The sequence below is a fragment of the Phragmites australis genome, chromosome 2 (genome assembly GCF_958298935.1).
Source record: "Phragmites australis chromosome 2, lpPhrAust1.1, whole genome shotgun sequence".
Lineage (NCBI taxonomy): Eukaryota > Viridiplantae > Streptophyta > Magnoliopsida > Poales > Poaceae > Phragmites > Phragmites australis.
The window spans coordinates 13,725,414-13,735,756 of NC_084922.1; positions in this window are offsets into that span (position 1 = coordinate 13,725,414).

The following is a 10,343-nucleotide window of genomic DNA, read 5'->3' on the forward strand; positions in this document are numbered from 1 at the left end:
ATTTGCATATGTTGATTTCAGTACTATATGAGAGTTGCTTTTTATATAAACCAAATATGCTTATCATAATTCAGGAAGAGTGGTAAGCTGTGTACCTATTTAAAGTTGAGCTTCCCCCTCAAGTTCCTAACATCATTGTTTTTATGTGTGAGCCATTTGTAAAACATCCACAAAAGAGGCCACACATTTTTTAATTTTTGTCTACTAAATATTTGGTTGCAATATACAATTAATGATTCACATGATCATTGTTTTACACATGATAAGCTGATAACAAATCATCTAATCTCTAGGGAGAAAATGCTTGATATTAAAATAGAACTCGCCTCAATCATAATATAATATTTCTTAAGCATTGCATTAATGATTTGTGGATTAAATAGTCTAAATTTTAAATCTGAATGTTCATTGGTTAGGATAGTTAATTTGAGGCACACAATCCATATGATCCAAGTTTAGCACTTGTTTTCTCTTCAGTTGCTAGAAATTTTTTGATTTCTTCTTGGCCTACTTAGATACTGATAGCATGCAGCCAGTTACAAGCTTATGTGTTGCCGTTGTTTATTAGGAAATAGCAAGGATAAATGGCAAGAAAAAGGATGTTCCATCTACTTCGCGTACCAATCATGTTGGGAAGCGCAATTATAGGGTATGTACAGCTAACTTTTTTATTCCTTTTTATGAAATTTTGCCCCTTTTTAGGATTTGTGTAAATATGATAAGCAAGTTTTATCAAATGTAAAAGCATCTGGTTCAAAACAATGATGCAATTTTTGTTCATTGATTATTGCATTTGTGCATGTAGTTCTCTACTATCCCATATGCAAGAATTTTCAACCTAAACCTGAACTTATTAGTTATTTTTCTTCCCTAATGCTTGTTACCCAAAACATAGCATCATTAACCCATCTAACTATCTAAGGAAATATGTGTATGCCCTGTGCATTTGTGCATATGCAGTATGGATGCAATAGGGATAGAACACCTTTTTCTTCTGCTTCGGATCACTCAGTTGTGCATGCTTGTTATCCAAAACATGGGCTAGGTGATTAGTAGTTGCTCTATTCTTTTTTTAGCGAACTGTAGGGGTGAAGCTAGTAAGTAGTTATGAACAGTGCATTTTTTTTGAAAATATGAAAAAGCATGTTCTGTGAAATCTAGAAGGAATTCTTTCATAATCATTATGCGTCATCCATTATGCAACTTTTTTACTTACAAAGCGCTAATGCATGCACACTAATTATGTAGTTTCTTTTTACTCATATGGTTTATGCATGCACATTGATTATGCAGTTTAGTAACCAAACCATAGATTTTATTTTTTTACTCTCCTTTATTTTAATTCAGGGTGCCAAAAATACAGTTTCACCAGCAAGACTTGTTAAATTATACAAAACTATGTCCCCTGAGCAGCGAGACATGATAGAAGGCGTTGGGTTTGGTGGGTTGCTTAATATCGGAACTAGTGTGTTGGTTGTTGATCTCACCAATTGGGTGATAAGGAATTTCCAACCTGAAACAAGAGAACTTGTGATACCTGGGAGAGGGAGGGTGAGTGTTGCAACAGAAACAATTCATAAGATTTTGGGCTTGGGGAAGGGAATAAGGTGATCTCTGACTTCAAAGTTGAAGCCATCAATATCATTTATGAGGAATACCAAACTGATGATGGGGTGGCACCTTTGATCAAAACAATTGTGAAAAGACTTGAAAACAATAAGAATGCATATTAGCATTACCTTAGGTCTTGGCTTATGTTGGATGTGTCCACATTCTTGTGCCCAACCACTTGTCTATTCATCAGCCCAAAGTGTTATCCTGTGTGAGGAACCATCTAGATCGTATTCTAAATAATCATTAGGATTGATCTATAACATAATCATATCCATAACGATTAACCAGAATCCAATTTCAGTACTCCCGATATGTGTTTTGTGCCCAAGATCGGAACGCATGTCTTTCCAACATATAACATCACAACAAAGCTTTAGAAAGAGCAAGTGATTAAAATTATATTACAAGTTCTTAAACACTTAACCATTTACACAATTTACAACACAAAGAAGCTAGGAGGGTAAGGAACAGATCACCTCCTAACCAAAACTAGAAACTACGCAGCGGATGATAATAACTATTAACACCAAAAGCTAGGTGAAGCCATATGCCCTTAGGATCCACCCAAAAGCACGCCACACGAGCAGTTTGCACTACTCATTTCTACCATCTACATTGGCGGGCGTAAAGTAGCCAAACACGAGGTCCTCCTCACTGACAGTACCTAAAAGAGCAGCGTGAGTACGAATGTACTCACAAAACTTAATCCATAATGAGTACATATAATAACCCGATTGCAAGGATTATGCATTGAGTCATTAAAAAGGAATAGGCCACAATGTTAAGTAAATTCACATGCGCAAGCAACCTTAACACCTATGAGTGAGCACCTATACTTAACCACATATACTTTTCTACTATGTAACCCTCGACTTGCATATAAACGTAAATGGAACCATCTCATGAACATGAACATAACTATAACATAACTATAAATCGAACCATCTCAAACCCATCCCATCCAACCATACCACTTAGCCCACATTTGCAACTCTACGACTGCTGCAAATGGACAGAAGCATGGTCATAACTGACAGCGTGGCAATTCAAAGTGTTCTTACACCCTGCATGGGGGTATAGCTTTACCCACATGACTCGATGACCATTCGGATTGAGTGGCCAAATAGGCTCACACAAGGGGGTACTCGTGTCAACCTTTCTCATACCTGCAACTACCCACTTGCACATGCCTTTATGGCATCGGGGTTACCATGAGCGTGTCCTGAACACATCCGGCTCCCCGCCACCTTGCTTCCTATTTTCTTTTTTTCTCTTACACGTCATAGGAATGCACGACAAGCGTCAGCACTACGTATGGTAATCATCTTGTCTTACCATTAGATCAACATGTGGTTAGTACGAAAAGAGCTAGAGCCAACTGCAACAACGGATGATGCTTAAATGATGCAAGTGGTCTATGGTATTCGGGTTCTTCTCCCAAACTACACCGAGGAACTCCTACGGTGAAGAAGATACCCCTAGCACTATCCACATCTCGCCTCATAATCACAACTCATACAACCAACATAATTATCATTGCATTTATAAACAATAAGTAAGCCCTAAGCTCGCGAACAATTGTTGCACCATCGCTCGACTTCTACCGATGACCTATGCATTGCTAAGCATTTTGAATAAATCTTAAGTTAGACATCAACAAGGTTAACAAGGCTACAAGGATATAGATAATCAACAACTCAAGGTAGAGATAATACAATTCAATATAGGTTCTACCCATATGAACCCGACATCGACTCACTAACCATGCAAAGGTTCATAAGCGACAACATATCAATTTAGACTCCATTCAACTCAAACAAAGGTGCAATATACTTAGATGCTTGCCTTGCTGCTTTGGCGGTTGCCTGATACTGCTCGCACAACACTCGCAAAATTCCTATAGCTCGACGTCACCTTCACTCGCTTGGACCTTCGTCGTAACGCTCTCTAAATGAATCAAGAACTCATTGCATAAACAAATGAACGATGAAAAATGTGTAAATGATGCATGCTTGGATAATAATAAGGCACCATGTTTCAAAAATGTTTGCCAAATACCACCAAATGATTAGGGTTCTGAAGTTTGAAACCCCGAATGAGATAACCTAAGTGCACAAAGCCTTAAAGAGCTGGCGGTCTGACCGACGTGCAAGGGGGGGTCAGACTGTGAGCATGCAAAGAATTTAAGGCACTGGCAGTCACATCAAAGGCATGATGGTAGTCTAACCGCCAACCAATAGTCAGACCGGCCCTAACGGCGGCCTGACTCCCAAATTTAGATATTTTGAACCGACCTACTAGTGGCCAAACCGGCCCTAGTGGCGGTCAGACCGCCAGACCCCGCCAGCAGCACCTTCGTGAGGTCATCGGCGAGGACTCCGATGAAACCTTCAATGACAAAGAGCACCCATGTACTCAATAGGACTAAGGGAACATATTCTATGATTGTTTGACATGCACGATTCGAACACGTAAAACCCCACGAATAAGATCTAGGCCTAGTATTCACTATGGTTTCACGGTGAAAATCAAAATAGTGATCACCTAGGGCTAGGAAATAATGGTAAAATGGTAGGGGGATGTTTACCTCGGTGTAAAGGAACTTTGTATTTGATCGGAATCCTCTAGGGAAGCTTTGATCCATCAATTTGACTCCTAGAGGGTGAATGAACTCGCAGAGGAAGAAACTGCAAGGAAACCCTTCTAGAGGGGAGGGAAGGGGGAAGAAGCTCAGGGAAGTCCTCCGGGAAGTTCGTTGGAGTCCCCACCTCCGATCTTTGGCTTTCGACATGTCGATTTGGAGCTCTCTCTCTCTCTAGGGTTTGTTGGAGTGAGAGAGTGAGACAGTGAATGAGAGGGAGAGAGGCAAATGAGAGAGAGAAGGAGTGAGATAGGTGATTGACCACTTAAGGGAGCCTCTGTGCGCTGGCGGTTAGACCACGGGAAGGGTCGGTCAAATCGTGGGAAGGCCACGTGGCTGTCCATCTGGTGGTCACACCGCGAGAAGGGTTTTTGCTAAATTTTGTTTTAATTTCCTGCTCTTTTATTTCTTCTTTCTCCAAGGTATTTAGGGTCTTCCTATCTCTTACTATACCATTTTCACTCCTGAAATATTCAAAATAATAATTAATCGCATAAAACATGCTGCCATGATGATTATGCATACTTAGTCCTGTAATTAGCATTTTGGAATGTGACATCCTGCATTGTGCAGTTTATCAAAAGTTAAGGAGCTCAATTGGTGTCAGTATGTAGTAGATTCACTGAAAACTTCTGTACATAAAATACAGACTAGGAATTATATCAAAGGTTACCTCTTCTTTCTTGTGGTAAGCCCACCTAACTGTATAAACATTGTCATTTAGTATATTTTTGCCTTTTTTTTGCTAATCACATTTTTGTTAATTATTGTATGTTTTTTATTCATTTGTACGTGTCACATCCGGTTTTAACGGACAAAATCAAGTGCGGCTTATGTGTACCCAGGAAGCTTAACACACATAAGGACATCATAGGTGAAGTAATAAAAGCAATATCTTAACTTACAACCATTTACTTCTTATAAAAAGACTTCACCTAAACAACTTTAATAACTAAATGGCAGCATCTAATCAACAACAACGGGACGAAAGCATCGGCGATCAAGCACTCCACAGGCACCGACTGGAAGACACGCTCTTAGAACACCAGGTAGTCATCTTGGAAATTTTCAAAGTCTTCCACTGAGTAGCATATGTATTGTGTAAGATAGCAAGGGTGAGAACATGGAGTACTCAGCAAGTGTAGCAAAAAAATAATATGTAGTCTTACAACAAGAATAGGCTAACACATGGTATATTTGCATAAATGCGAGTAATGAAAAGATATTTGAACTCAAAAAGCATTAAATAATTATTAAATGAATGTAACTCATAGAGTCCATCCAGCATACAAGGCTCCCCACCTTGCATACCATAACTGTCTAGTACTCCCTGTACCAAAATCACAACCAAACCCATAATCATGTGAGGATCCAAGTCTCCCATAACCGCGAGCACAGCTGTTATAACAGCTTTTGCACTTTGCAGAGGTTGTCCAGCTTTCCCCACAAGTCAGTGAATTCCAAGTTGTCGTGTTTGCAAGACACTTAACACACGCCAGTGGTGTGCCACCAAGAAATCACTAAATGATATTTTCCACTAACCAGAGCCTAATCCAGTATGCAACTGCCCACTAGGTTTCACCGCTAGGGTTTATGCATACCCAGAAGCCCCCTTTTGTGCTGACACAACAGACACTGGATAGAGTCTAACTAGTATGTCATGCATTACCCATATCAGCCTCATGGTTGGTACGTTACTTCTTGGGCTGTTTCTCCACGAACCGGTCCTTACTTACGTTACATGAGCAAACACTAAACCAATATCATAACCATGACAACCACCAAAACCACTTTGCTCAAGGCCTAACGTGCCATATTGCTAGACCATTAACAATTTAACCACCATTGCTGCATATGTTCATTAGTCAAGATTATAATACTTCCTAGTATCCCAAAAGCATGGATAACCAATGTACCCAACAAAAATACCTAACCATAAACCATCTAGGTTCCAATGGATGATAAGGGAAAATCTAGAGAAAAACCCTTAACATAGGTGACTACCCATCATACTGACAGACACTGCATGTAATTTGTAAAACAAAACATTTAAATCATAGGTTCAAGATGATCAAGGACACTTGCCTTCTCCTTACTGCTGCTCAGTGTACTCTTGCTCCTAGTCTTGACGTTCCTCAAATTGATCCAGGACACTGTCGACTAATCGCACAATTACCGGCAAAGCACACAAACAAAATACACTAATAATAGAGTACAAAACAAAATAACAACAAGACAAAATCTATCTAGAAAGATAGAGCTCAGAGAAACGAATCTAACAGCGCAAGAATCGCTTAAAACGGAGCTACGACGAAAAAGATACACTAAAATCAAGATTAGGGTTTATTTCATAAAAGAAAAAGACTAATTTGTTATTAACAGAAAGGTTTAGGGACCTTTTTGTAAAAATAGAGGGACCTATATGTAATTTTAGAAAAGCTTAGGGACCTAAGTGTAAAAGGATAAGGCTCTTTTTTAATTACAGAAAAGTTCAGGGGTCTATTTGCACAATTACCAATTTCTGGGAATTATTATATTTATTTTTGTATTGAAAATCCTTGGAATATTGCGTGGCAGCTGACTGGGCAACATGTGGCTGACATGTGTGCTGGGTGGCTAAGGTGGCAGCTGAATTGGTAGGTTGACAGGGCAGGTGAGGTGGCCGAGGCTGACTGGGATTAAGTGGCGTCCACGTGGCAAGGTCTGATTGGTCGTATAAATCGTAAGTTTAGATCTAATATGGGCCCTTGGCTTTAGATCGGACAGCTCGGGATGATTGGCTGGCCGGGGAAAAAGGGAAGCGGTAGTGCCGAAGGTTTCACAGCGGTGAAGTCGCCAGAGCAGAGCGGAAACCTCGTTGTCAATGTCGGATCTCGACGGCGAGCGGTGGAACAGAACCACACGCGCATGTGGAACACGATGGAGGCCTTACCTCGGGTAAGGCAGGGCGGGAAGAGGGCTAGCAACGGTGAGGGGTGGCGGAGATCTCGGATCTTCATCGGTGAGGGCGCTCTGGCGATCAATTGGTGACGATTAGGGTCGGAGAAGCTTCAGCGATCTCAAGGGGTTCTTCTGGTGGACTCGGGCGACTCTGGGATTCTCGGGGTCGTCTCAGCGGTGAGCTCGATCGAGAACGGCAGCGATGGCTTCGGTGGCGAGATGAATCTCAGTGAATTAGCACAGGAGGCGACAACTTGGCTTGGGAAAAAAGTAGAGGGGCATCGTGTACATATATAGGCGGCAAAAGGAGGCTCGGGGCGTAACATGACTCTAAAGGCGGCGGCGATTTCCCGTTTCGACTTGGCGGTGCGGCGGAGACCGACTTGGAGACGACGGATCTGACGCGGGGGTCCCACTTGGCAGTAGCTAGGGCGAAAACGGCTTCAGCGCAGGGCGTCTTCGGGCACGAGTGCGGCAACACGGCTAGGCTGGCTCGGCGCAAGGGCGCAGCTCAACAGAGCGAGGACGCGGGCTGGCGCAAGCGAGCTAGCGCGGGGAGATGGGCCGAAATGAGGAGAGGGCGGCCTGAGGAGGTTTTAACCTTTTTCTTTTTCAATTCATTTTCAAAAGCTTTTGAATTCAACTTAAGCACTCAAATTCAAACCAAAAACAACCAAATAAAACCAAGGGAGACCAAAATACCTAAAAACAGCATGAATGCACTTAAATGAAATATTTCCTGTGTCAAATTGGATTCTCTTTTTATGAAAATAGGGTTTTGCCCTTTTTTAAGGTTTAAAATTAAATTAAGTTCTAGCAAATTTTATAAATTGACATAGATTGAAAATTAGGGTGTTATAGTACATGTATTGATCTTGACTCATTGGATGTTCCAAATATTCAAATTCCTAGTGGTCTTCCAAGAGTTGTAGCTTGGAAGAGGGCAGTCATTGATAAGGTTATCAAGCTTGATACTAATATAGATGGCACCTTCGGGAAACTAAAGTATGTGAGGCTTTTTTTCTACATTTGCATTTTTTTTGCAAATTAAGTTTAACAATAGTTTGAAACTTTTTCATTCAAATAGGGGGGCACTGATCTTTTGTTCTTGTTCACTATTTCTGTTTCGAATTAAGCAAGGGGATCACTCTATTGTTCAGGAATCATTACTTGGATAGATGGAATACATTGAGAGATTTGTTGCATCGAAGGTTAAACCAAGTCTATCATCTCATATTTGTAAAATATTGTTTGTAGACTTTCTATTATGGCAGTATTGCATGGTAAATACTAGCATTGTGGCAGTATTCTCCAGAAATTAAAGTAGTACAGACTGATACTAGTAGCTTAACTGATATATGTTATTCTTTTGAAGCTTAAGTAGCTTAACTGATATATGTTATTCATTTTAGAATTAGTAAAAGCTGATACTAGTATCAAGCTGAAAATTTGCAGCAAGCATTGCTGCAAATGGCTATCAACCAACTTTCAAAATGAGTCATAGTGCAGGACAACCTAGGGATCAATCTACTTTGGACACCTGAAAAAAGGTTAACACAGATTTATTTTCTGTTATTTTGTTCATAAGCAATTCATTTATAAATGGCATGCCTTTTTTATGAATATCATAAGCATATCTTACTTTTCTATTATTTAGTTTGAGTTTTTTTCTTCAAGTTGTGAAATATGTTGAAACATTTTCTTTCTTTCTTTTTTAGAAAAAGAGGATGTTATCTGATGCTGTCAGCAAAGTTTGTATTGGTATCACAGAGCTTGTGGGCAACTTTTTAGGAGATGTTTATGAAATTATTGAAGGAGACAATCCCATTGATCAAGCTGAAACAATGTTTAAAAGATCTAAGCGGATAAAAATTAGCAAAGAAGATAAAGATCATGATGATGAAATATCTTTGGTTTCTAATTATTAAGAGGAAGAAGATGGCGACGAAGATTATGAATCAAGCTAAGACAATGTGATTGATGAGAAGGAGTAGGATTCAGGTGCAGATGAACATAGAGAAGTAGAAGATGAAGAATTGGGTCAGGAGGTGGGAAACCCAGCTAATGATGATGCAAGAAAAGGGCCAGCCGACGGTGAAGGTAATAAAGAGATTGAAGTTTTGCTTGTCCGCCGATCAAGGAGGATCAAGGTTTTGGAATCAGGGCATAGTGAGCCTCACAAGGAGCAGATAGGGGGTGACAGTGTCCCTATTAAAATGGATGCAAGCCTTGGGTCACATGGCATAATCAATATTGCTAAAATTTGTCCTCAACCTTTAGCTGTCATCCCTAATCAAAATTCAACCAGAGAAGATGAGAGTTTATCACCAAGATAAAGGAGTTGAAAGAGCATGTGGCCAAAGTTGAAGTTGCCCGAGACATTTGGAACTTCATCAAATATTGGTACAAGCAACACATGAATTTCTCACCCCCCCCCCCCAATTGCAACATCATGAAGTTCATTGACCTTGACTCACAACAAGGTGAAGTTGTATATCAGTTTACAAAGAAAGGTAGGATGGTAAATTGTACAAAGGAAATTCCTGCAACAAAAGGTCTTTCACTTGAACAAGACTTCTCTACACACAGCTGGTTAGATGATTTATCTTCTTAGGAGCTAGAGAAGCTTTTAGAAGATGCTGAAAGGTATAGGCAAGTTCGAATTGATGAGTCTTCTTCAAGGACGATGAACATAGATGACAAATCTAGAGCAAGCATCTAAAGAAGCATTGAAGTGTCACTAATTGAAGACCTTCAAGACAGAACCCCAACACCAAGTATTCGTGAACCTCCTAGTGGTGCAAGAATGTCAAGTCCCAAATTCATAATTGCATGATGAAGTCTAATTATGTGTCATTAGCATCATGATTAGTTTTGAGACAATTTATCTTGGAACGCTAGTACAATTCGTTTAAAGTCAATCAGGCGGCATAAAGAATTTCGGGAGAGAAAAGAATGGAATTGGCATTTAAAATGGACCCTTTTCTCTAACACGTGGACCCACCTAGCTGGCCCCACCACCTCTCCCTTCACTTGGGCAACACCCACCTGCTCCCCCTCTCTCTCCCTCACTCCACTCCCGTGCTCCCTCTCTCCTCCACCAACCAAGCCAAGGAGCAAGAGCTCTCCCTCCCTCTCAAGCTCCCTC